Source organism: Microtus pennsylvanicus, chromosome 4 (assembly GCF_037038515.1).
Source record: "Microtus pennsylvanicus isolate mMicPen1 chromosome 4, mMicPen1.hap1, whole genome shotgun sequence".
Taxonomy (NCBI): domain Eukaryota; kingdom Metazoa; phylum Chordata; class Mammalia; order Rodentia; family Cricetidae; genus Microtus; species Microtus pennsylvanicus.
The window spans coordinates 141,462,821-141,490,416 of record NC_134582.1 but is presented as its reverse complement, the minus strand read 5'-3'; the positions used below and the strand labels follow the sequence as shown (position 1 = coordinate 141,490,416).

Here is a 27,596-nt window from a genome sequence, read left to right as displayed (position 1 = left end):
GGAAGCATTAGAAAGGCTGAGAACCATTGACTTAGACCAACTTACTGTGCCAGATTTCTGAGTTCTATATCACCTGTGTCCTTAATATTCAAATGACTGAATTATAAAATCAGAAGCCGTTGTTAACAATGCCCTTGCATTAGGATGGAGCTGTGCTTCCCAATCCCACTGTCCCTGAGCATGCAGTGGGGTGTGGGTAAAATGAGGGAGAGAGAGAGAGAGAGAGAGAGAGAGAGAGAGAGAGAGAGAGAGAGAGAGACTGCATGCCAGTGTGTGAGCTGTGTATCAGAGTGTATGTGTGAGACAGAGTCTGTATAAGAGAGTGTGTCTGTGTTTAAGAGTTGCTTTTCTGTGTTTGGCTTGTATGCGTTTGGTTTGTTAGAGAGAGTTGTATGTGTATGAGTTGGGTGTTTTGCCTGTGTGAGTTGTGTTTGAGTTGTATGTATATGTGTGAGATGCATGTGTCCAGATGGAGCCTGAAAAGCAGAGCTTTGGATCCCTAACAGAGCACACTGGACAAGCAAGCTGTTGTACTGAGGTTCTTCACAGCTCTGGAAAGCTCGACCCCCCTCCAGCCTGTCTCTCATATGACCACAGAAAAGTAGGGAAAAAAAGAATAGCTAAATAGGTCATGTGCAGCTAAAATCTCTGACCTTGGCCTCATTAGCACCCATGCAGAGGCCACCCAAGAGAACAGAGGCAACGGCCACACAGTGAACAGAACATTGTTTCTACAACCAGCAATTCTTCATTCCAAATAGCACACTTGTTCCAGCCCTTATTCCTCAAGGTCTGTGTTTAGCAGTGGGTATGAAGGACACTGGAGAATATAGAGACAAACCCACGTGGTCACACCCTCCACGGTGATGGTATTATTTCCAGTATGCTAAGTCCCATCACTTGCAGGAGAGTGGTAAACAGATGCCATTTAATTGTTATCAATTTCTTCTCCCTTCTCATTTGTAAAAATAACATTTTTTATTTTTGTATTTGTAGTCCTAAATCTTCCCACGATAGTAAGGGGAGTGAAATATCAATAAACTCATTGCCAAAACAAGAGCCTTTCTTTTAAAAGTTTGCTTAGAACATGACTTGAACATGAACATGAAGAGACAAATACCCAAATACAAATCTGAGAGAAATTCACTCATCTGAAATCAAAGAAACCAAACCAAATTGCTAAAAATATAAAAAATTAAACCAAATTGTGACCATTCACACCCCAGATTAGCAAAATTTGAAAGTACATATTTTTATTTAGGTGTATGTGTGTTTAGAGCACCAGATGGGGCTGTCAAGTAGTTGCAAGTCACCTGTTAGGGTGCAGGGGACTGACCTCAACTCTGGGTTCTCCGCAAGAGCAAGACAGTCTTTGGACCACTGAGCCATCTCTCTAGCACCAAACATTTGTGAAAGTATATTTGCTACTGCTGAGAGCACAGTAATCTGTGTGTTTTGAGTGTGTGGGAGGGGTGTGTGCTTAGGAGCCCCACCGGATGGTACCTGCCTTTAATCACAGCAGTGCGAAGCTGAGCCAAGAGGTTTGACAAGTCAACCTAGACCACACAGCTAGATTCTATCCCAGGAAAGCAAAACAAAGAAATGATGAGATAAGAAGTAGTAAGAGCTCTGAAATTCTATGGACTGATAGTTTCACTTCTTGGGACCCATCCTAATGACATAAGCAGAGGCCCATACATATAAATCTAATGCTATTTATATAGTTTTACTCATGATAACATGTTGAATTAGATGTTTGTTTGATGAGACATTAAGTACATTGGGGGTTGAAGTTTGCACAAACAAACATGAATAAAATTTTTTCCAGGTATTTGAGGCACAGAGAAATGTCACATCTGACATGGGTGTGGAGAACTGAACTTGGATCATCAGCAAGAACAGTAAGTATTCTTAACTACAAAGCCATCTCTCCAGCCCAATATACTACTTTATCATTAATCAGCACTCATGAGCAGTTATCACACTCATTACATTGTAACTTAAATTTTATCAATATAAGCTATTAGTTTAATATATTGTCAACAAGTAATAATGGAATTCCTAAGGCAGCTTACCCCTGACAAAGCTTTAATAACCTGGTAAGTGAATGGTTGTTTGTCTCTTTCTAGTAATCTTTGGTTTGTATTCTAGTTTAAACCCTTTTCAAGCAAAGGCTGTCTTAGGTAGAATTGTGCAGGTAGGCACCTTTGAAAACACAGTTCCCGTCAGGGAGAATCAATGGCCATCAAAGGAATGTTGAAGGAGGAATGAAGGAATGGTAAATGACATGAGGCTCTGGTCCCACCTGCTCCTGAAGCCTCAGTCCCACGCTCTGATGATGGGATCCATTCTAACGGCTCCTTAGACGATGCTGCTCTCTAACGCTCCCCCAAACTCCACAGCTGGATCCACTGACATCCCCCGCTCCAGGTGTCACTGGCCCCTTAAACTACCGGCAGCTCAGTGCAAGTATTTGCTGCACTGACCATGTCTAGGTCTAATGTTATGATCAATAGATAACAAAGTGCCTTCTTTAAATAAGGGGTAAACAGCCAAGCCAGAAAACAAGCCAGAAAGGCCTATGTTGTTAGTGGCGTGTGCATGTGTAGAGCTTTCTCCCCGTGGAAGAACTGTGTGTTTTATCACGAACAATGGGCCATCATTTCCCTCTCTAATCTTAATTATTAAATAACTGCACAGCTCCAGTTGAAGTCCTGAGACAAGAAGTTCTCACGAACTTGTTCCCATGTTGCTCACTTGTGGAAGCCATGAAGAGCATATGCAATCTGTGAAGTGATCGCTTTGGTAAGACAAGCATCACTGACCTGACTTTTCTTCAGGTAACAAGGGCAACAAAACAGGCGGGAAACCAGGCGAAAAAAGCAAGCGGTCTTGGCACACTGTTAATGGTGGGTCAGAGAGTGGCAGGGGGAACACAGTGTCAGATGCCACGTGCTTTAGGGTTTAAACAAGCATTGCCTCTCCTAACCCCATTTCCTTTATCTCCACTAGGGTCGGGGACACACACACCTCCAAATTCTGTGTCACACGATCAAAACTTTGGTTACTCCACTGCATTTTTATGAGACTCTAAGTACCTCATTGACATTTCTGTATGATTACAAGTTATTAAGAAAAGATAAAAACCAAGTAAGATTTTTCTTTTTAATATTCTGTTTGAGGGGGAATGTAAAATCTGCAATAGTTTGAAGCTTTCTAATTTTATCCCATTAGCATAAGCCAACTGTCCCAGGAGAAGCTTCTATTAAACTTATTGTTATTATTATTACTTTTTTAAAATTTAAAATACCTTTAGAATAAAAAGTCAACATATTCTAAAAATGTGAAGGCTCAAATTATTTCATGTAACTTTTACTTACTAAGAGTCATGAAGTTATTTCAAAAGTAAACATTACAAAATTAAGTGATTTGGTAAAAGAAAGAAAAGGTTCCTGGTGACTTTGCGGTGATAATGGAGCGGCTGATGTCCCACCTCCCCCAGAATACGCTCGCTTCCATTCTTTCTTCTTGACTTCTTCAGCCAGCGAGTACCTTAGTGCCTGCTCACAACGGTATGACGGCGCAGAAGAGCCAAGCTTTGTCAGTTATACTATACAGGCAGAGCCAACCACAGCCAAAGACTCCCAAGAAAGTGGTCTGACAATAAATCTTTGTGTATCTAAATCACATCCTCTAAAAGTCATCAGAAAATATAGTTATAGAAAGTAAAGGTAATAAATACATTTTAAGTAAGATCCTCCAAACACAAATTAATAAAAAGGGGGTAGGGGGTTGTGTTTAAAGTATGTAGTAGAGTCAGAAGGTGGGTCTTCCTTTCCCTGACCTCTGGCTTTAAGAAACTAGTATCACCCAGCATTCATCACGCTAGCCAGGCTCTGGAAGCCAAGGCTCCACTAGGAAGATAACCCTTCCCACCCAAGAGGTGAAAACTAACATCTGTTACAACCAAGAGAAACTGCAGCAAGGATTTGGCCACAGTCTGGGGGAGGGGGGGTTTCAGAGATAAAGTCTTGGCTTATCAAGTAAAACCCACACAGAACAATCGTTTCAGCCCAGCACTATGTTCTGAACTCTCCAGATTAGTTACCGTCAAGTCTCGCCAAGCTCATTAATGCAGACAGAGACTGGCCTCGGACCATGCTCCCTGTCTGCTGCTTCCAAAGGAGAGGACTCTCCCAGCAACGACAGGGGACCTGCAGGAGCCACTAACTCCTGGGCTTTGGTGCTAACAGTAAAGATCGGGTTTATTTTTAAATTGCCTGCCACAAAACAGATTTCTAGTATCTTTTCAGATTTGCTTTTTTTTTAACTGAAAAATTGACCCATTATCTATTTTCTTTGCATATCTCCAAAGGCTAGTTAACCTTTCCTAGTGAGGGAACAACATCCAGCAGGCCTCTGGAAGCCACGACCTCTCAGATGAGTTACCAGATAACTCGGATGAGCCTGTCAAGCCCTCCAGAGCTTGGGGCTGCTCAGGCATGGCCCATGTTCCAAGAGGTTGGAAAAACAAACTTTCCTCTCCCTACAACTGAGTTCCCTCACTACCCTATCTCCCTAAGTCCCTAGCGCCCTCTGGACCCTCACCTCCCAGTCTTGGCAGCAGAGGGTTTGCAGCAGGAAGGTCCCACAGATTAAAGGCCTCTGTTCAACAAATATTTGCTTGCCCACTGCAGTAGGAGTGAAAGCTTGCCCCACGATGGTCTGCCTAGCATAACTGGGAGAGACCTTCAGGAAGTTTGCCCAAGCGATGAGGAAGATTAGACCTACTATCAAGGTACGTCCAAAGATATAGAACATTGTGGAAAAACCAAAGAAAAATTTCAAACTCCCAATTTTACAGAAAAAGTCCAACACAACTCCCATGAAAAGAAACCTTCACAAGACTCCCAAAGTCCTTTCTGTAGGTGTTCCTGTTATATTAGATGGCCTCGGTCCACCTGACAAAAGACTGGTTTCCTGAGTTTTAGTTACTTGGGCTGAATATACTCTACTTTTATCTTTTCTATCCTCTATGCAAAGCATTTCAGGATGCCAGAATCCCACTACTCACCTCCCTCTCAGGGCTCCTCCCATCTTCTAAAGCTCACTCCCAATCCCTAGATATCTTTCCTTTCCGAGTCTGAAAAGACAAAATTCCAAAGAAAGAAAACACGAATCTGTAGGAGAAACAGATTAACTGTCCCGGACAGGAAAAGCCTGGAAGTTGTGTGGTCCAGCCAGAGCCAGCCACGCAGACTTGGGCAGACAGACCACAGTGGAGCACAGATGAGACCCGGCTGGGGCACCGCCAGGCTGAGCTGGCTGAAGTTCCCCGCTAGATATTTTCCTCTCTAAGAAGAACCCAAGGCTCTCAGCCTCTTCGGCCAGAGACCGGAGGCGGGAGGGGGGCGGGGGGGGTGCGTGGAGGCCGGAGTCCCGGGTCACCGGCTGCGGGCGGGGGGCGGGGGGGGGGTGCGAGGAGACTGTGGCTGGCTGGTCTGGGCGTGGGGACGCGGGCGGCTCCGTCCCGTTGAGCGGCTTAGCGGACTGCCAGCCACTCCCCGGCGGGTGGCGGGGCCGGGCGGGGACCCGAGCGGGCGCGGCCACTCCCGATGTCCCACCGCCGGTCCCGCGGGCCAGGGCGTCGTGGGAACCGGGACTGTCAGTCCTGGGATGGAGGGTCCGCCAGATCGCGGCACGGGACGAGAAAGAGGCCCACGCGAGACCCGCGCCCCACGAGAGCCAACGCCACCCTGGCCTCCTCCCCGCGCCGGGCACCTGAACGGGGACCTCAGTCCGCGGGACGTGGGGCCGGGCTGCCACCCGCGGCGCGGACGTCCCTTCACGCCGAGGCAGGGACCCAACAATGTCCGGGCTAGAGAAGTTGGGGGCGCGCGCGGGAGGCTGAGGTGGGGCCCGTGGGACGCCAGGGGAGTGAGCCGAACGCACAGCTGCCAGGACTTACCGAGCGGTCCCCGCATACTGTCCCGCGCCGCAGCCGCTGCCGCTTCGGCCGGCCGGGGACCAGCACGAGCCGCCCCGCCTGCTACTACCCGGCGGAGCATGCTCGGAGAACAGCCGCACGCCCCGCCCGCCGCCCCACATCGCTCCGCCCACCGCCCAGCATCGCTCCGCCCACCGCCCGACCCGGCTAGGTCCACTGGGAGAACAGGCTTAGGGAGAAGGCTGCACCTGGACCCAGGCTGCGTGAGCTTCAGAGACAGAGTTAGAGAACAGAGCAGCAGCATTCTTACCCCTCGTGTTTGGACCATGTCAACCCTAGGAAAATGTATACACACAACACACACACACACACACACCATGGCACGATGGTGGAAAGCACTGATAAGAAAGCAGAATAGTCTTTTACAGACTAGGAGCCCTGGAGATCCACTGCTCCATCCTCTCCTGGGGGAGGTGAGGAGGGCAAGGATGGGGGTAGCGTGTGCAGGGAAGGATTTGCCACATGCAGGGTGTGGACATAGAAGCCAGACCCCACTGAACACTCCCGACACCAGCCTGGCCCCCCTTTTCACTCTTGCAACAGCAGGACAGAGAGCTCAAACTGCTGTACGGACGTGCTGAAGTTCAGGCTCTGGAGGGCACAAAGAGGACATAAAATGGTAAACTTTGCCGAGGAGTGGGAAAGAGTTCAGGAACATTGGCTAACCCAGAGACCATTGTGTTGACACGTCTGTCTAGAGCCATCATACAGGGACGAGTTTCTTCCGTGGTATATGCCACTGCCAACTCACTGAACAAACAAACTTTTGTTGTGGGACACTGCATGAGTCAGGGTCTGTAAAGGTACCTGATAAACCAATATATATTTGGTTTCTTTCACGCTGTGACCCAAGTAGTCCAACAATGACTGTTTCCTGACTGAAAGGTTCTGGTGAAGACTGGCTGTCTCCGCAGCCCCACTGTGATGACGGTCTTCCAGGGAGGTCCTCACCAGCTTCAAATTTCTGGTCTGCACTGGAATCCTGAAGAAGTGGGTTCTAACACCAGCAAAGAAATAGATCAAGAACAGAACAGAGAACTGCCCAGTGAGAGGGAGGGTAAGCATGAGAAGAGCAGAACCCTCCTTCCTCTGTGGCCTTTGTTCTGCCTGCTACCAGAAGCTGTGTCCAGATTCAGGGTGGGCCTTCTGACCGCTAGTGATCCAATCAAGAAGAATCCCTCACAGGTGTGTCAGCTGCTTGAGGTTTAGTCAAGTTGACAACCAAGATTAGCCTTTGAAGATACCCATAAGTACCTCTTTTCTAAGATACAATCACATAGACTCCATTTCCATAGACTCCACGTATCTGTGTCCTTGTATGCTTACCCACAGGCAGCCAAACATTCCTGCAATCAGCTTTTGAACTGAGATTAAAATGTGTCTGCCCACAGAACAATGTCATGTTGTGGAGTTTTGGGATCAATCACACCAAAGTTCCATAACGAAACTAGGATGCCATACAGCTTCAGCAGAAAGAAACACTGATGAGATACTAAGAAACTGGACAAAAAAAAAAAAAAGAAGAAGAAATAATAATGTTTTAGCAAAAAAAAAATAGGCAAGACAGAATTAATCAGGAAAAGGAATGATACTGAAATTCTTCCATTCAAAAGAAGGCAACTTTGCAATTTCGAGAATTTTTCTGTTTCCTCCACCCCTATCTAAGTGTTGGGTCTCCCCTTTGTTCGGGATTGGTGTAGCATGCACCTGGCTCCAGCGCATTTTAGCAATACCTAAGGCTCGGTTTCACACAAGAAACAGAGGCAAACTATTGGGAAAGGAGACTGTAGTAGCACAGGTAGGGGTTGGAGCTACAGGGAGAGGGTCAGGAACAGAGGTGGGGAGATTTTGAAGATCTGAGAACTGGAAAGTAAGGTTCAAATGAACAGATGAACGTGATCACCTGGACAACAGGTGTAAGAAGACAGGTGGAGGTAAAATGTAGTGGGGAAAGTCACTTGTCAGATACTTGTCACCACTGTGCAGACATGTTGTGAAAACAGGCACACATCAATCAGTAAGGATCTAGAGCCTGTATCCCAGCACCCAGGAGGCTGAGATAGGAGGATGAAAAGTTCATGTCAGCCTGCTACATAACAAGATCCTGTTACAAAGATAAATAAACACATAAATACAGAATAAGTAAAATGTAAACAGTCTGTGAAAACATTTATAAAAGTACGCATATATGCATGCAGTCTACTTGATATGCACATTTATATACATACACATGTTTATAATTATGGATTCATATTAGAGAACATTTCTTCATAAGGCAGGCTGTGGCAATACAGAAAACACCTGTATATATTTTAATTTGACCATAGAGGAATAGCATGCCTTCTCCAACCTACCAGGCTCACAGTCGCCATGCGCTCTCCAGAAATCTTCAGTTCTTTTCCTCTCATCCACTGATGTTGAAGGGTTAAATTGTGGGGAAAATACCCATTGGTTATGTATTGTAAAATATGCAATATGGTGGAAAACAACTTTCGTCACAATAATGTTAGAAACATAAGCTGGAGAGGACATGCCGGGTCCCAGCCCGGATGCTCAGTGTCCCCACCTTCCTCTGAATCCTGGACAAGAGATTTCACAGACTCAGGAAGGAACTTAGATTATTGAGTCATGGGGCAGATGTGCAAATGACTAGGGAAAGAATACTTAACAGTCTGCTTAAGGAAATTAAAATAAAAAAGACGAAGCCCTGGCTTCTTTAACTTGATGCCTTTTCAAAGCTCCAGAGCAACCCGTGTGCACCCTTCCTTCAGTTCCATCTCCGATGACCACAAAGCGTCCTTTGGTTAATTTAGATAGTCTCTGATTTTTTTTGTCTTTAGTCTGTAAAACGTTCCCATTTGTCATCTTTGTTTAAAAAGATGAATGTTCTTGATAAAAGCTTGTTTCCCGCTTGTTGACTTGTTGTGGAAAGGCAACGGTGGCTATGTACAGAAAAGAAAGGGCCTTGGGTCAACAGGGCCATAACGCTTGATTAGGTATTGCTACGTGTCCCAGCCATCCGGACGCTGGACTCCCTCGTTAGTTTGCCATAAACTAGACATCAGTTTTCCTGAAGTGTTCTCGAGTCCAGGAGCCATGGAAAGAGTTTGGCTAGTAGCTTCCTGGCTTTATTAACAAACTACATGATCAGAGTTCTCATTGTGTGTGTGAGTTTCTGAAATCTGCCCTCCAAATGTCCAGACCATTTCTGAACACAGCAAACTTTGAGAGACAAGGACCAGATCAAGCACAAAAACTGGAAATACCTACCATGTGTAGAGTACCTAGGTTCAATGTGCAGAGCCAGAAAAAAAAATGTACTGGAAATTGAAAAGTTTCTGCATCCTGATAAACCTCTCCACCGATGCAATAATCCGAATTAGATCAAATCAAACCAATTTAGAAAAGGCCCAGGTTTAATGGCTACCAATGCTCCTGGGTGACTTTCCAGTCCCCCCAAGAGGAGCCAGGGAAGAAGACTGGAAAACCATGTGGTTATTCTCCGGGGTGCAGCTTAAATACCCAGTGGGGGTGGTCTTAAGCATCTCTGGTTCTCTGGTGAGGGGTCATTGTTTGGTGGGCTTTCTCAGGAGGGGGGGTGGAGTCTGAACTGAGGCAATGCCCAGGGGAGGAGACTGGGGATGGAACTTCCACCTGAACATCCCAGACTCTGATATATGGATGCGAGGTGCTGGGGTGACACTTCCAACCAAACAGAAGTAAGCTGTGCTGAGAGTCTAGAGTGATTGGCATTTAACACACACACTGGGAATGCAGTAGCCATTGGCATCACTGTGTGAACAAGCAGAGTCTACAGCACTGTCTTCCATGATGGCTTAGACTTAACACGGAAACATATTTCACAAATGTTGAGACTAAGAAAAGGTAAACACTTTTCAATTACACTTAAAAAAAATCCACATGGTTACTGCAGGAGGGGAAAAGCCATTTTTAATTTTTAATAATTGGCTATCTATGTGTCAGATTTTTCCCATGTAGGGCTACACAGGAGAACAGCTACTCCCCATCTCCCAGACTGTGTCAGCTCTCACCACGGCAGAGCTGCTGGTCGCTGGTGGTGGGAGCCACAGTCCAAGCACCCCTGGCCTGCATTCAGTCATGCCTTGCCAGACTCTTAAGGAAAACTCTTGAGTGCTGGTCTCTCCTGGGAATGGTTGGGTCTGGCTGGTGTCTCCCTAGGACAGAGAGATGCCAGGGTAGATTTTAGCAGACCGAGGTATGACCAACAGTAGAGGGGAACCTCAGGCTCCCTCTTTCCTTTCTAACACCAGTCAATCAAGAATCAATCAAAATTAGCTCAGTACTTTTTAACTCCACCTGACTTTATTTTTGACATGGGAAATATGTGGGAGTCTGCAAGATGACTCAGTAGGTGAGGTTCCTGCTGTCAATCTTGACAACCTGGTTCTGATCCTAGAACTCCAGTGGTGGAAGGAGTGAACTGACTTCAGTAAGTTGCCCTCTGATCTCAATGTGTACACTATGGCATGCATGTGCACACACACACACACACACACACAACCAGGTAAACAAATGTAAATACAGCCGGGCGGTGGTGGCGCATGCCTTTAATCCCAGCACTTGGGAGGCAGAGGCAGGCGGATCTTTGTGAGTTCGAGACCAGCCTGGTCTACAAGAGCTAGTTCCAGGACAGGCTCCAAAACCACAGAGAAACCCTGTCTCGAAAAACCAAAAAAAAAAAAAAATGTAAATACAATTAAAACGGGAATTATGTGACAACTGAAGGGGTGGGGGTGCAGAGGTGAAATACCTACTTAGTATTCTTGTGACCCCAGTACTGCAAACAAGCAAAAATAAGCTGTTTACCAAATATTATAGTAAGAACGCCCCAGGGCTGGGAATGCTGTTCCGTTCACAGAGACCTTACCCCGGATTCCATCTACAGCCCTGCGTGCAACTTGTAATTCTGGATGTGGAGATTGGAAGATTAGAAGTTCAAGGTTATCCCAGGGCTAGTTTTTACTACATACTGAATTTGAGGCTATCCTGGGCTGCATGAGGCTCCATGTCAAAAATAAAATAAGGTAAAAGCTTCTGTTAATAAGAGAATATGAGGCATATTTTGTTAAATCTGTGACATAAAGCAAGACAAAATGACATTAAGGTGGAGAGAGGCAGGAGGATTAGTTTTCTGTAGACATAATTAAGGAGACCCACAGGAGCCTGGGATAAAGGTAACAACTATTTATTAATTTGGGGGATAAACTCACAATAAGGGCAGAGAGCTGTGGTCCTCTGTGGCTGCTAGAAACAGCAAACAGAACTCTGACCACCAACCAAGCGGGTGTACAAGCTTTCTGTCTGCACTTGTAATACCTCAGACCACGCCCTAATGGGCTGGTATCCAAAAGGCTATTGGCTGAATGAATTCCCGCAACACTTTATCTTTAGTCTTTCTCATTGGCCAGACTCTTTCCTTCCATATTCATGAGGGTAGAATGCTTATGGAGTTGTTTGATTTTGAAGTAATTATTCTATTTGTGTTGGAAAGGAGATAATCTTTCAGAAGAAACTTTTATCCCATTACTAACCTTCCCCTCAAAATCTTCTACAGCATTTACCAGCTTTCTTTCAACCACTGTTACAAAACCACCCATGACAATCACCTTATACACAAGGAAGTTTTTCTCTGCTGTGGTTTCAACTCATTATCCGCTGGTTCCATTGCTTCTTAACCCTTAGTAACATAGAATATCGTGAAGACTGGTGCACCCTGAAGCAAACCTAACCTCTTCATGGTTACTAGAGGTCAAAAGAGAGAGGAGGGGTCAGGCCTAAATATCCCCCACAAAGTCCTGCTCTTAATGACTGTGGTGGTTGGAAAGAAAATGGCCCCCATAGGGAGTTGTGCTATTAGGAGGTGTGGCCTTGTTGGAGGAAGTGTGTCACTGTGGGAGTGGACTTTGAGATCTTCTTTGCCCAAGCTATGCTCCGTGTGGCATAGAGTTGCTTCTGCTGCCTGTGGATCAAGATATAGAACTCTCAGCTTTTTCTCCAGACTCATGTCTGCCTACATGCTGCCATAAAGATAGTGGACTAAACCTCCGAGACTGTAAGCCAGCCTAAACTAATTGTTTTCCTTTATAAGAGTTGCCATGGTCATGGTGTCTCTTCACAGCAATAGAAACTCTTACTAAGACAATACCCCAAATTTTTTTCTCCCAGGCCTTATCTGCAAAAGGTTTTACCTTGTCCCAAAAGCACCATTGGCTGGTAGCCAATTCTTTAACACATGAGCCTTTGGGGCATATTTAAGGTCCAAGCATAACAAGCCACTAGCATTTCAGGATAACAACTTTTGATTTTCCTTTTTTTATTTCTTTCCCATTTTTGTGTAAATGTATATGTATGCATGTGTGTGGCCACGTATGTGATGGTGCATGATCACATGTGTACATGTTTGCATATGGAGACCTGAGTGTGCTGGTTGGTTTTTGTCAACTTGACACAAACTTGGACAAATCTGGGAAGAGTAACCTCAACTTAGAAAAATGCTTCCATCAGATTGCCTATAGGCAAGTCTGTAGGGCATTTTATTGATTAATGATTGATGTGGGAGGGCCCAGCCCACCACAGGTGGTGCCATGCCTGGACAGGTGGCCCTGGTGGTTTAAGAAAACAAGCTGGGCAAGCCAGCAAGCATTACTCCTCCATGGCCTCTACTTAGTTCCTGCCTGCAGTGTCCTGCCTTGAGTCACTGCTCTGGCTTCCCTCCGTGGTGGTCTATAAAGCATATGCCCCAATGAGTGCCTTCTACCCAAGTTGCTTTGGGTTGTGATTTTATTACCGCAATTGACTGAGGTTGAAGTTGGAAGTCATTCCTGATGACTCGTCCATCTTATTTGTTGAAGCAGGAGTCTCTCGATGGAACCCCAAGCTTACCTTTTAGCTAGTTTTACTAGCTGGCTTGCTCTGGGCAGTCCCTGTTTGGGTTGTCAGAATTATAAGTGAGCTGCTATGCCCACTGGACTCTTCTGTGCATTTCTGGAGAGCTACACTCCAGTCCTTGGGCTTTTCTTGGAAGCATTTTAACCTAGTCCCGGATTTTCTTAATTGTCATAAATGCTTGACTGAGCTGTTAACATCTGGGTTCCCCGAAGAAAGGAAAGTACTTTAAATCCTCCGTGCTTGTGTTTGGGTCTGTATCTTTTTGGCAGCGATTAGTCATAGATCAAACCAAAAGCACAAAGTCGGTTACATCTGCCTGTGGTTGACCAGTACCCAAACTCTGAGACATGTCTTGTTCTGACCTGCACACTCTGCCTGGCCGAGGATTTCCCTGCAGTAAATCAAGCTAGTCAGGTACCAGACATCTCAGGGTAACTAAGTCAGCTGCAAATCTCTCTGAAATGGAGCTGACTAGCCATCAGGGAGTCATGCCCTGCCTGGCTAGGCCTCTTAGGAGGAAGCCCCAATAAAAGTGGATGATGAGGTCATCCTCCAGAACTCTACCTTCTAACTGATCCAGAGTTCCCCCATGACCCTGCATGACTCACTCTGCCTGTCACCTGAATCCTTTCTTTCTGTGACATTAACCTCTTGGTATCAACATCACTCACCTTCATAATACACGACCCGGGGCTGAAAGTATAAGAACACATGATTGCTATGTGAGGCCCTGGATTCAATCTCCAGTATAAAACCAGGGAAAAACAACCAAAATAAGCAGGTAAATAAAAAAAAAAAGACAATAACAAACATTCTTAAGGTACTACCTAGCCACCAACCAGGTTACTTAAGCAAAAGCCCCAAATAACCAGCACTTTCAGAAATGTTTAGATTTTGACTTCTTTGTCCACTCGCTTTAAATCTTTGGCGGTGGTGGCAGAGGCTCAGTGGTTACACACATCTACTGCTCTTTCAGAGGACCCAAGTTCAATTCCCAGCACACACATCAAAGGGCTCACAACCACCTGTACCTCCAGCTCTCAGGGCAGTTGCACCCCTGGACTCTGTGGGAACCTGCAGTTGTGTGCAGGTACCCACACACAGACATATGCACATAATTTAAAGTAAAAATAAATTTAAGCAAATCTGTGGGGTTGTGTTCTGCTTTAAGCCAGTCAAATGTCTTCTTCTTAGCTTTTTGTGAGCCTGGGTACTCTGTATATCAACAGACCACATGCCAGTGTTCTGTTTAATATAACAACAACAAATCACATTCTCTAAAGAAAATACTGCATGAATAAGAGATGATTAGCAGTTTGTAGAAAGGTAGCTGATTTGTATGGAATATGACTGGGCAAGAGTGATAGATTAAATGAAAAGGTACTCTCACTGTTGGATTAAAAGTAAGTCTTTTCTTGCTGAAACCATATCTTTGAGTTCCTGCTAGCTGTGGCAATGTATCCTTTGCTATGTGCCCTCCCTCTTCCTGACCACTGGCTGCATTCTTCCCAATCAGCAACTGATAAGCTCCTACTGGGTGCCTCCTCTCTGCACTCAGCCTTCATCTTGACAGAGATACCTGTAGCAACTTCCTGAAAGGATGCTTTGAGAGCAAGTCCCAGGTCAGCAAGAGCTGCCAGCACTTCTTGCTTTACCCTGACCGATGTGTGCATTCATTCTTTGGTCTATGAAGTTTTAGAGCCTTCCCTAAAGTTTTTGATGCCTGGAATGTGAATTAGGACTTTTGCTGAAACCACCAAATACCTAGAGTTTACCATAACTAATGAGCCACAGATGTGGTGTTAAACCCGGTGCCACCTCTCTTCCCTCGCTAGGCACCAGACTGTGAAGCCATCATAGGATGTGACCTTGGACGTAGCACAGCCAAACAGATACCTTTTCTGTGGCTATTCCCGCTTTATTTAGTCAGTGGGCTCATCTAAATTTGAGGTTATCATAAATTTTATATTTTAAAGACTTATCTATTATTTAAAAAAACATGTGTGTTGGAGGTCTAAGTGGGATAGATGAGGGTTCCAGAAGCCTTTGGGTTTTATATTTTAAAGGTTTACTTGAAGTATAATGAATTTCCTAGTTACTAATTCTTGCAGCTACCGTACAGCCTTGGGTTCCCTTTCCAGCAACAACAATAATAGTAGCAAAAATTAAAATCCAGATTTATTTTCCTTCCCTGAAAGTTTTTAATTTACATTTATTTGTTTACTGTGGGTGTGGGTATTGATGTATGTGCCGTGGCACATACAAGTAGGTGAGAGGACAAGCTGGGGAAGTCAGTTCTTCCTTCCACCATATGGGTCCCCGGGGATCAAATCAAGTTTTCAAGGCTGTGCAGCAAGTACCTTTACCTGCTGAGCCATTTTGCTGATCCAAGACAGGTCAGCTCTTACATGTAACTTTAGACACTAAAATAAACACAACAAAAGGAACCCCACAAACACTAACTTGACTGCTTTGTGAAAACAAAATCTCCTCTTTTCTATAAAGACAGATAACCTGCCGCTGGTATTAAAAGTGCCCACCTTATCCAGCGTTTAAAAAAAAATATCATGAAACATCTTTAACCTGGCAGTTAATGACCACTGCTCCTCAATAAGACTTAAGCATTTAGCCTTCCCATTTTTCAGTAATGTGCTCCATCTGTGTCCCTGCCACCACAGACACTTTTGCTGTAAGATTTGACACAAGCACGTGCGCCCTGCAAATGTTCTCCAAAGCACAAGACCTCCCTTGCTGTCTGGCCTGAGCATCCTAAGGACATCCTGACTTTGCATGGTAAGCTGCTGAAAAAGGTCCTGGGAAGGGCTCACGAGGCCCCACCCCTAACTGAGGAGCCCTTGGTAGATGGTGGCTGCTGGGAAAGAGAAGTGGTTTTTCTTGAGTGGGTCAGCCATTGTAAGTTGTCTGTGAAGTAGCAGACAACCTGCATCCATGCTCATGCCAGTAGCCACAGCCAAGCTTCACTTGGGGTGAAGGCAAGAAGTAGAGTAGTTTACTAGGGAGAAGAAGGGGTTTAGAGGGAGTGGGAGGTAGATAAGAGGTGTCAATGGGGGGAATATGATCTATTTATTTAAATATATGAAAATATCAACAAGTGTCTGTTTAAAGGTGCTGCCTGCAATTCCTTTCAGTATATGCCGGCAGAGGAACTTCTGGATCATATGGTAATTCTATGTTTAACTTTCTGAAGCAGCTGCACCCCTTTACAGCCCCATCAGCCCTGGAGGGTTCCAGTCGCCCACATTCCTGCCAGCGCTGTTGTCTCGTATTCTGTCCTTTAAACAGCCAATGGGATGGGTGGGAAGGAGAGCTAGGTGGGGTTTAATTTTCATCGCCATACTTTTTATGATTGAATCATTAAGGATAAGGCTGCATTTTCCTCAGCTCCTGGGAGCTCCCCTGGCACAAGGTGTGGGTGCAGCCCATTTCCTGACAAGTCTCAGGGCTGCAGTGCTGCGACGTCAACTTGTAACCATCATGCCCAGAACCACACAAAGAGGGAGTGGGACAGAAGCAAGGCAGACACTTAATCGAGAGGGCACCCTGCCCTCAATTACAAGACAGGATGAAGGGGTACCCTCCTTTTTCAATATAGCAGCTTCAGAAAGTTGTCCCAGTGCAGACGGGCAATTCTCCCATCAAGCCTGTGGAGGTAGCAGAGGCAGACAATCTCATGACTGTCTGAACGGAGGGACAAAAGCACCCACTTAGGCCATGAGCCTTTTGAAGAAGCAGCTGATTGCTCTGAGCTGACAGCAAGATCAGTAAATTACACCTAGGGTACTAGAAAGAGATGGATCTGGAGGCATCAATCACACGAGCCCTTCCTGTAATGACTGGCCCATGGCAACAGGCCTCCTTTATGCTTTGACATAGAAAGGCCATGGAGCAGACTGCATTTCTCTTTAGAATGAACTATAATGGAGCTGTTGCCGCCATCACTCCTCGATGATGCTCCAGAGGAGGGTACCTCTGATTCTGGGGCTGATACTGGCAGCCTTCAGAAGGGAAAGGTCGCAGCCCATGCTCTTAAGTACTTCCCTAAAAGATGCCCGGATGTCTCGGGCCTGTGCACGCATGCTCCTGAAACTGTGAGATTTATTTGATGCCATGGAGGTAGAGGAAGAAAATCAATAGAGGCAAAGGTTCCTCAAAGCTGGCTTGAGGCTTCACGTCTTATACAAACTCAGACCAACAGCAATGAAACTGTGCTTTACCTGCTGTGTTGGCCCAGGTTCCAGATCTACCTTGTCAGTGGGTCAGGAAGAGTGATATTTACAAAGACCACAAAGGTAAAATCCAACTTTGAGTCACAGAGAGGACAATATCACCTTTGAAAGCCCACCACTAGGAACTAGGATTGGGTGTGGTAGAACACTCCACAGATAGATAGATAGATAGATAGATAGATAGATAGATAGATAGATAGATAGATAGATAGAGATGGATAGATAGATAAATAGATACATAGAGGCTTTTTTTAAAAAAGCTTATTCTTAATGACCCACTTCCATCAGCCAGCTCCTATCTCCTAAATGTTCCACAGCCCTCAAAGTAACACCGCAAGTTGAAGACAGAGCATGAAAATACTAGCCCAAGCAGGATAATTCACATCCAAACCATCATGGTCTCTAACAAGAGCTAAAATACAGATGGTCTGCTTAATTGCCATCATTTTTGTCTTCACCAAACTTCCCCGAGAACTTCTTCCAGGCTGCTGCTCACCGATACAAACAGTACTTCAAAATCTGAGAGACAGCATCTTCGCAGACGAGAATTCTGAAGGGGCAAAACTGACTTTTCCTCCCGTTCAGTGAGTGTTCAAGCAAACCACTAGGCAGCGTCAGGATTCATTCTGTCTTGCCTTGATCTAGGAATCAGCCAGCAGTTCCGAGAACTCCTTGAGGAGCCCCTTTACACCTTTGTTTTCTGCCAAGAGTTTTATGAAGATGTCCTTTCTCATTCTTGCTCTCTCTTTGGGGCTATTTAAAAAGTTAAATAACCAATGAATGGTGATGGTGTCAAATTTGAACTCAATTGTTTTCATTACCTATTCTCATAAGCTGTAGAAACATTTTTAAATTTTAGGAAGTGGGGCAGACATGAAATCCAGTGTGGTCTGGCTTTCATAAGTCCATGGAAACAGAAGCATATCACAGCCATCCATCATAGACGTGATACTCAGTCTGCCCAGCTGCCCTCTTCTCTTTCATGTTATGTTTCATGTGACCCAAGGACACCACTTCTGAGACTTCCAGCTTTGAGGCAAATTCAGCCCTCATCCTCCTGCTGTCTCCTCTTCTCACAGCCAGAAAAGGCGAAATCCGGTGTCTACATTCTTCCAACCGCCTCTTCCTACACATCCCTGCAACTTTGGCAATACTTTCCCATCTGGAAGTTGCTCTTCATTCCTCCTGACTTGATCTTATAATTCCTGCAGTGTTGAGTCTGTCTGATGGAAATCTTGTTCTGAACCACCCGCTGCTCAGCAAATTAACAGAGAGACTTTGTCCATCCACGTTTCCAGCTCCCAAGAGTCCTGGAGTGAAGTTCTTGACCCAAGGCCGCACAGATGATCAGCCCCTTCCTTCTCAGAGGACAGCCCACCTCTCTGTAATCATTCAGTGCCCCCCACAGACTCTTCCTCTCTGCACCACTCTGCTGGACTCCCTCCAATTGTCTAGCATGAGGTCCCAGCATGCTCTCCTCCGGCTGGCTGCCCAGCCATGGAAGCACCAGCAACTCTTTGCCCTTGGTGCCTGATGCTCCGCTGGCTTCCCAAGTGCCATTTCATGTGATACAGGAGTCTTGCTCTCGGCTCAGGAAAAGAGGAGAACAGGTTCTTTCTAGCAGAGCAGCCCCATGTCAAATCCCTGGAGAACGATGGGCCACCAGCCTATCAGAGGTTTCTTACTGCTGCGCACCCTGGCTTCCCCTGGTGAAGGTAGCTGCACTCCTACACTCTGAGGTCAAGCTTAATTTGAGGGCATCAGTGTCACTCAGGAGTAATAAACCATTACGGGAACCACATGAGCCCATACTATGACTAGGTGAGCTGGAGAACAAAGAGCAAAGAAACTCAACAAAAGGCAGCTAGTTTTTGATATTTTCTATATAGTAAGCAGGCAAGATGTCTACAAATGACAAAACTGATTTAAGTTACCTTGGTTGAATATTTAATTGGATCATCGAACTGAAGGAGTTGAAGAGACAAGCCAGGTAAACAAAGGCACAGAGCTAGTGGAGGCCAAGATTCAAGTACCCCAAGACTTCCCCTGAAGACTCTGTGTCCATCTGGAACGCAGTGGCTTCCATATCGAGTGGGCACACATTCAGAAGCTATGATCATGTGATCACCCCAGCATTGCCTATGGCTCTGCTGCAGTAAGGCAATCTTCTGTTTACAGAGGCGGTAACTGTGTGCCTAGCTGCAGGGTCAGTATGTATAGGAATTGCTTCTTTTGCTGAAATTTAAACTTAGCTACAGTCTTAAATATTATCTCTTTGTGTTTAACTGTCATTGTGCTTTTACCTTTTTTTCTTGGAAATGAGTAATTATGAATAGATATTTATGTATCTCACATATAATAGAAATGATAGAAACCTTAAAAGGTACCCTGGAAACAGATGGTAGTTTTAGAACAAAACAGATCCATTAGTTGTCAAATCCAGCTTTCCGTAGGATGAAAAATAGAGTGGGTTCTCAGGTGGCGCTAAGAAAAGCTTCCACTTATTCTAATACCTCAGAGTACAGGTACTCCTGTTTAAAAAAAAATGGCATGGAGGCCTATGATGGCTCACAATTAATGACTGTCATAAACTACAAAAAAAGAAAAGAAAAGAAAATGTTTATCTGATCAAATCATGTGAAACTTAATTCAAACAACGTATTTCAAAGTGGTATACTTGACTTGGGACCAAATGGCACAAGTTTCCAGATAAGTATAGTTTTCCTGTCTCCGTTCACAAAAGGGAGGCTGAGCTCTCATTTTATTAGAGTCTTTTTGTGATGAGAGAAGGTTTTATCATCTCTACAGATAAAGGAAATGGGTTTTCCAAGGCCAGACAACTGTTTCAACTAAGAGCAGGAACTGGGAGTCAAGTCCCTGATCTGCTTCCTTTCTCACCTCCACCGACGCTGAGCAGCCGTTTCCCAGCAGGCTGCATGCACCGAGACTGCCATCAGACCTTACATGTGTGTGTGTGTGCATGCGTGTGTGCACATTAGAGGTTGATGTAATATGTACTCTTCCTTCATCTAGTCTCTGATGTTGACCTCTGGCTTCCTCATGTACAGTAACACGTGTGCATGCACTCACACACACCTATAGTGTATATACACATATACACACTCTCAAGGAAGAGGAAACGTAAACACAGAACAGCCATGAATCATACCAGGAGAAACAGCTAGGACTAGAACTAGCTTTCTACCAGACTCTTCATGTGATTTGAGCCTTTCCTCCCTCGAGGCTGGTGGACAAGTTGGTGTGATTGACAAAAGGAGCAGAGCACTCCTCAGAGCAGGAACCAGTGTCTGCTCCTGAGCTTGGAGTGAACTGTACTGCATGGCCCAACTGAAAGCTTGGGTCTGTCTGTTTGTGGATGTGTCCAGGATATTAGTGGGCCCAGAATGAAGCTCTGTCTGTCTGGAGTATACCAATATCCTTAACTTGAGGTTTCAATGGTGCATTTTACTTGTCAGATCTGTGTCCCTGGTCTTGTGATGTCCTATGTGAAAATCCAACTACAGTGTAGAAGTCGCTTTGTTCCAATTGATTGCTTTTGTAAACAGGGAACCATCTGTCTCTTGTATGCTGCGTGAAGCAATTGTGAGGTCATGAGAATACTCGCATGACCCTGAAAGACAAACTGGATGAACCTGAGAATCAGTGTTATGGGTGAGTTATACATTTTCATCTCTCTGTTTTCAAGTCGCACAGCAGATCCCTGCTGTCAAAATAACAGTGGGATAAGGGTAACACAATGACTCTCAGGTTTTTTAAAGTGGGGCTGGGATGGCCATGTTTCAGATAGAATTTGATTGTGTCCCCCCAGTCTTCATGTATTGACATCAAATCTCCATTGTGAGGCATTAAGAGCGTGAAAACATAATCCGGCTGTGGTGTTCAGAGGTGAGACCTCTGGAAATTGGCTGGGGTTAGATAAGGTCATTAGGATAGGTCCCTCATGATTGAATCATATTGGCTTTATAAGAAGACATATACATACACAGGCAAAGATCTCTGCCATGAAATGCTCTTTGGGACTCTGCCAGCAAGGATACCAGCACCAGATGAGAGCATTTGAAATTCTGGAATGCTGAGTTATGTGAACCTCTTCTCTATATAAAGTTTGCTTGTCTCAGGTATTTCATGACAGCAATGGAAAGCTGACTAATAGAGCCTTGGGGAGGATCCTAGCTCTTCCCATGAAGAACAGCATACTGCAGCGGAGAAATGTCTCAGACTTCTCTCCACTACTTCTATTTTTGGCAAGGGGGCCAGTGGCACCTGATTGACAAGTCTGAGACAAAGAGCTAAACATACTCAGCCAGCATCATCCTGTTCCCTTTCTTTGAACACGTACTTGGCCAATTCTCCAGAACCATGCAGCATTTCTCTTGTTGTTGGCTAGGAAAACCTATCTAATTGAGGAGTAGGATGGTTAGCATTAATTGCCAAATTGACAGACTCTAGAATCACCCGGGAGAAGGGTATCTAGCACACCTGTGGGGGATTACCTAGATTAAGCTATCCTCTGAGAATGTCTTGAAGAATTATCTTCATTATGTTCATTGACTAGGAAAACATATCTCAATTGTCAGCAGGGCTATTCCTGGGTTATGTAAAGTGGAGAAAGTGAGCCAGGCACCTGCAGGCTTTCGTGGCCTCTGCTTCTTGCCTTTCATGCCAGATGATCAGCTCCCTCAGGCTCCTGCTTCTGTGACTGCCCTGCCACAGTAGACTATAACCTGGAACCATAAGCCAGACAAGCCCTTTCTCCCTGTTGCCAGGGTACCTAACAGAGCAACAGAAAAAAAGACACACAGACAAGAAATAAGCATATTGGTTTTTTGTTTGCTTTTGCTTTTTCTGAGACAGGGTCTCAACTGTGTATCTCTGACTGACCCGAGACTCTCTGTGTAGACCAGGCTGGCCTTGAACTCACAGACATCTGCCTGCCTCTGCCTCCCAAGTGCTGGGATTAAAGTGTATAGCACCCTGCCTTCCTCAAAGCCCACTTTTTAAAGTAGACTTAAATGTCATTCTCCATTTCATTATACTGGTGGCTGCAAAAGCATTTCTAATTTAGGAACACAGTAACAGAAACCTTGGCACTTGGCATCATTCTATCAGAAATACAATTTCTTTACTCATTTTTTTCTGAATGTGAGAAAGGAAAAATAGGGGTAGGGAGGTTGGAGGGATTATTTATTCATCCACAGTGGAAAAGGATCAATTTAGTGCCTTGAACATTTTCCAGATTTTACTTAAAGTTGATGAAGGTTGAGAATGGTTCTAATGAAAATAGTCAAAGTAACCTGGGTACAAAATTATACATAGAACGGCTATTTTAGAGTTGATCCCTCTTCAGACTCCCAAAGAGATCGTTAGTGTTCAAACAGTAAACCTGGCAGCCATGCTCACCTCCAGAAGTTGAAGGAGGAGCCACTGTTAGGGCTTCCAGAACACACTAGCCTTCCCAGTCTGCAGGCCTTCTGACTCGCCCCTTAGCAGAGCGAGTCCAGTAGCCAGCCAGCCCAGCCTTGGGTTCTAAAAGCTAGTTTCAGAGACAGCAAGATAAAGGCCCTGATTCAATTTCAGCCTCTTTTTCTTTTAAGCATAATAAAATTCAGAAATACAATGCACCAAAGTCAGAACCTGGGTGAAGTCCATTTGTTTTTCAGACATCCATGGGAAGACGAGAAGACAAGCCTGGAAGATAAGCTTCTGCCCAAGGAGGTCTGCAATGTACGAAGCAGGCTGTCAGTACCAGGGGATTGAAACGCTCAGTCTACATGGGAAATCTGTCAAGCCTTGGCTGGCAGTTCTTGACTCTCTTTTGGGTTCTGTGGTGAACACAATGAATTGGGATGTGTGAAACTTTGAGCACTGGGCTGAGCTGAGGCTTCCATGTACTTGAAAAAAAAATCCCCTTCTGTTTGTATAGCAAGAGGGACAGGGGCCTGGGCGGACTTTTTCCATCCATGCTGAGTGTGGTACTGTTCCGTCCAACAGTAGATCTGAACTATGGAGTGGTATTGAAGACTCCCTGCTAGGAAGCAGAGCTCATTGGTGAGCCTCATCCTCCAGCATCCTGGAGTACCTCTTTCCTCCCCACCTGCTCAGGCTGCCCCATTTGGCAGCCACGTTCCCAGTGACTGCTGTGCTCCCATCTGCCGTGTCCCTGCAGAACATCAGGGGAGAGATGTGCTCGGTGGATGCTTCTTCCACCTTTGTTTCTTCTGTTTTTTACTAATGACGCCTAGGGACAGAAATACTGGGAGACCTTTCAGGAAATCCCTTCTGAATACTTGAAAGCATCCAGGTTCACTAGCTGCTGCTTAGGACAGCCAAGGGTTACCATTATTCTCTTAGCCAGTGTTGTCTGATTTATTCAAAGTGGGGAGAACTCACTGCAGATGAGTTAATCACTTGGAATAGAACAGCAGATGCCAGACATCTAGTGAACAGCAAGGCTTTTCTGTATTTTGAGGCTTTTAAAGTGCATGAATGCTCACACACACAGACACACACACACACACACACACACACAACTCACACACACACACACACGTAAAAGTTTGCTGTATAAAGTTTATCCACAGCACACAAAGAAATAATTATTTCAAAATGCATTCAAAATGGCTACTTCCTTTTATTTTGACTTTTGTTTATGAAAACAGCCAAAAAGACTGCATTTATAACGTGCTGAATTTTCAGCGAAAATGAGAGAATATGTTCACAGTTTCTTCTCATCTTAACTGGGAATTATTTAGGTAAGTGTTAATATCTATAGTTTAGGATGAGATATGCTTTTTAAAGCTGCGAAGGCCAGCAGTATAGTGAATGATGTTCTGTTTAGTCCTTTGTGTCAAAAGCTAGTAGTACCCCAAATGCCCCGGAGTCCATAAAGGTCTCGAACAGTTTCTCCTTACTTTCAGTGTGCTTGGAGAACTTTTTATGGTAGAGTATTTTCAGAATTGATAGAGAGCTGCCTGGGGATGAGTAAGTAGAGGTGATTAGGAGAAGGAAATGTATTTCTCCTGCATTTCCTTCTCATCTCCTCCCAAATCCTTTTCCACATTCAGTCAAAGGTCTGAATTCATTCTAGAAACTGAACACTATCAGGCAAGGGAAACACACCTATAGTCCCAATTCTTTGGGAGCCTAAGGCAGGAGGATTGAGAATTTGAGGTAAATCAGGACTACCTAAGACTATCCCCGCAAAGAGACAAACAAAACTATCAAAATTCAGTATGGTAAATATAATAAGCCTTTGTGACTGAAGAGATGGGTACAAGCCAGCATCTACATACAAGTTGAGTGTGATTATGCATGCCTATAGCCCCAACATTGGAAAGTGGAAACATCTGGATCCTGGAGGTTTGGTGACCAGCCAGCATAGACAAAGCAGAGGGCTTCAGACTCAATGAGAGACCCTGCTTCAATACTTAAGGGAGAGAATACTAGAGAAAAATATTTAACATATTTCCATGGCCTCCCCATGGCCATGGGTTTATATCCCCACCCCAACATATATTCAAAATAACTTCAGCAGCACCCCCCCCCCCAAGACTCAGTGAGGAAAATGTAAATCTTTGTGATATAGCTATCCCCACAAGATGGGAGGATAGACTCTTACCAGCTCAAAGTTGACTTCTGCCTTAATGAACATATTATTGATAAAAATTGGTAGAGGGCAGAGGAGAAAACTGGAGGCAAACCCTATGGCAAGATTAGAGATGCTAGCCTGGTGCAGGTGCCACCATGAAAGACACAGAGCGTGGAGCTGGATCCTGGTTCAGCCAATCTCACGAATCTCTCAGGTCTGTTGACTTATTCAGACCATGGGTGTGCAAGCTTGTCCTGACCTTCCATTCTAACTCTGGAGGAGTAACAATAGGGTGAGTTAGAGATGGGGTGGGGTGGGGGTGGTGCTGGCGAAGAACTCAGCAATGTGATGTCTGACAGTTGTCTGGCATGATTAAAAATCCTTAAACAGAGCTAAGCGAGGGGACGTCAAAAATAGCTGTGCTTCTGACGAAATTCTAATAGTATACCGTAGTTTCTGCTTTCGTTTCTCTTTAAAGGAAGCTGCTGTCAAAAGTTGGGCTGAGATTTGGTTAAAGATAGGTGGCAGAGACACATGCAGCTGACGTCAGAGTTGCTCTGAGGGCTGTAGGAGGTCAGAGCGTGGAAAGACGCAAAGACGTGATCACCTGCTTGAATTTCCCCCACGACAGCTATAGTGATATTTTTAACTCTATTCAAGTTGTTAAAAGTCAATTTAATTTGGGGGTGAAATCAAAACACGAATGCTCTGCCACACACAGGAAACCCCTAGAAGGATAAAGAAGAATAGAGAGGGCACGGAGAAGCTGGTAGGGAATTCAGCCACTCTTCTGTACCCGCAACAGCTCTAGAGTGAGGGTGTGGGTGCCAAGGCAGCCAGCCACTTATTCCTGTGTAGCCAAAGCTTGTGGAGTTCAGTATCAAGACAGCAGAGCTCTGGGAGTGTCTATGGGAGCCAAGGCTGTAAGAATTATATCTGCTCAACCATCAAACCCCAAACTCTGCTGAGAGTAGCCAGTGTGGTTCCTGTAACCTAGTCACAGTTGGAAGCAGAACCTTGGCATTTGAAGACTTACCAGTTCAGGCTTTGACTGTCTCTGAACAACCCCTTGTGACATGTCATCACTGAGGCCCAAGCATCGAGATTGTGAGAGCCACGCTTGGGAAGGACAGCGAGTGATTAAGCCTGGCATTGTGGTGCTGCTTTTCTGCTCAGTCGTCCTTGCTGAGAAATAGGATGCCATGTGGGGGTAAACACGTTCCCACCACTCTTCATAGATGTCTGTGGCTGGAGACTCAGTTCCCGGAATGGTAATGTTGAAGTCTTGGGACCTTTAAGGGGTAAAGCCTACTGGAGGGATAGGGGCAGTGACTGGGTCATGGACACTTTTGTGCTGGGATAGTGCTGGTCTCAGAAGAAGTGAGAATGGGTTAGATTCTTCGACTGGGTTATGGTAGAACAACATGAGCCTACCCTATGGTGTCTCCCACCCTCTATGATGTAGCTGGTGGTCCTCATCAGAGTGGACCACCCAACCGTAGACTTTCAGACTTCTAAACCGTGAACTAAATAAACCTCTTTTCTGATCAAATAGTCAAACTCTGTTACAGTGATACAAATGGGCTGAGTCCCTAAAGAAAACTTAAGCTAATTTTGGAAGTGAAAAGAATGCAAAATGTTCTCAGCCAGAGGTTTTGCCAGAAAATAGATACTTTACATACTTTTAAAAATAATGTCCTAAGTATAATTACCTTTTTTCTATTTATTATTATTATTATGTGTGTGCACATGTCCCGTGGCACACATGTGTAAAGCCAAGGACGGCTTCCTCAAGCTGTTTCTCTCCTTCCACCTTTATGGGGGCTACAGAGATTGAACTCGGGTTATCAGGCTTACGTGGAACATGCCCTTAGCTGAGGAGTGATTTCTCTGACCCCTTAAGTATAACTTAAAAACTTGTAGAGCTGGGAGGAGTTGATAGAGGGGTGGAAAACAAGCAAACACTGCCTTGGAAAGACTAGCCTCGGATATTGAATCTATGGGCCTGTTCACTTAGAGGCATGATAGAGCCATGCCCAGTGTACGTACCAAGATCACACACAGCAGGAGTCTATCTGTCTTTGAGTGGTTTTAAATGCTGATAAGCAAACAGTTGTCTACTGGATTTTCTAAGTAGATTCTTATAGTATATTAATGCTTTGACAACTGTTGCTGTCGTCCATGAATTATTTATGCTTCTAGTATTAGCTGCATTTAAGGTACTCTCCGGATTTTGGTTCTGAAGACTTAGAACTGCTATACCAAAGAAATGGTGGCATGTTCACCTGCCTATAAAGAGGAGAAAATCACCCCCAAGCTGGCCCCGTTGAGACCACAAAAATGCAGAGAAAGAAGCTGGAGTCTGGTTTATAGGGATGCTCAATGTCTTCCATTCACCAGCTCCTACAGCTACATCCTGAGCTGTAGCCACTGGGCTGTAACAGTTAGCATTTCAGTGATGCTCTGATGTGTAGGGTTGTGCTCTGACTGCTGGCACCAAAGTCAAGGGAACCCTGAAGACGGAGCACAAATTCAGCAAGTATTCGGACATCCATGCTCCACAAAATCACCCCTGGAATTAGGTGTTGTGGTTGCAATCCCAACACTCAGGAGGTTGAGGCACGAGGATTATGAGCTTGTTACCACTGTCTAGCAAGACCCTGTCTCAAAACAAAAACAAGCCATGCTCAAGGCCGCAAAAAGCCTGGCTCCTGGGCACTGAATTGCAGAGCACTTTGCTAAGCCCGCAAGTCACTGAGTGTGGCACAACTGCTCCCCTCTGAAAGGAAAGAATGCTGTGCTT

General features: G+C 45.1%; 1 protein-coding gene across 3 annotated transcripts in view; it reads right to left on the bottom strand.

The window, feature by feature from the left end:
• Nucleotides 1-27,596, bottom strand: part of Jcad (junctional cadherin 5 associated) — a 69,292-nt gene that overhangs the window by 27,540 nt on the left and 14,156 nt on the right. The window contains exons 1-2 of one of the 3 annotated variants that reach the window (XM_075970700.1): nucleotides 5,969-6,085; nucleotides 5,075-5,143 (exon numbers count right to left, since the gene is read on the bottom strand). The exons of 1 other annotated variant lie outside the window; for it this stretch is intronic. The gene's annotated coding sequence lies outside the window, so the exon portion shown is untranslated. Of the gene's footprint in view, nucleotides 1-5,074; nucleotides 5,144-5,968; nucleotides 6,101-27,596 lie in introns of those variants that run through there. One more of the 3 variants, XM_075970699.1, reaches the window with a different exon arrangement.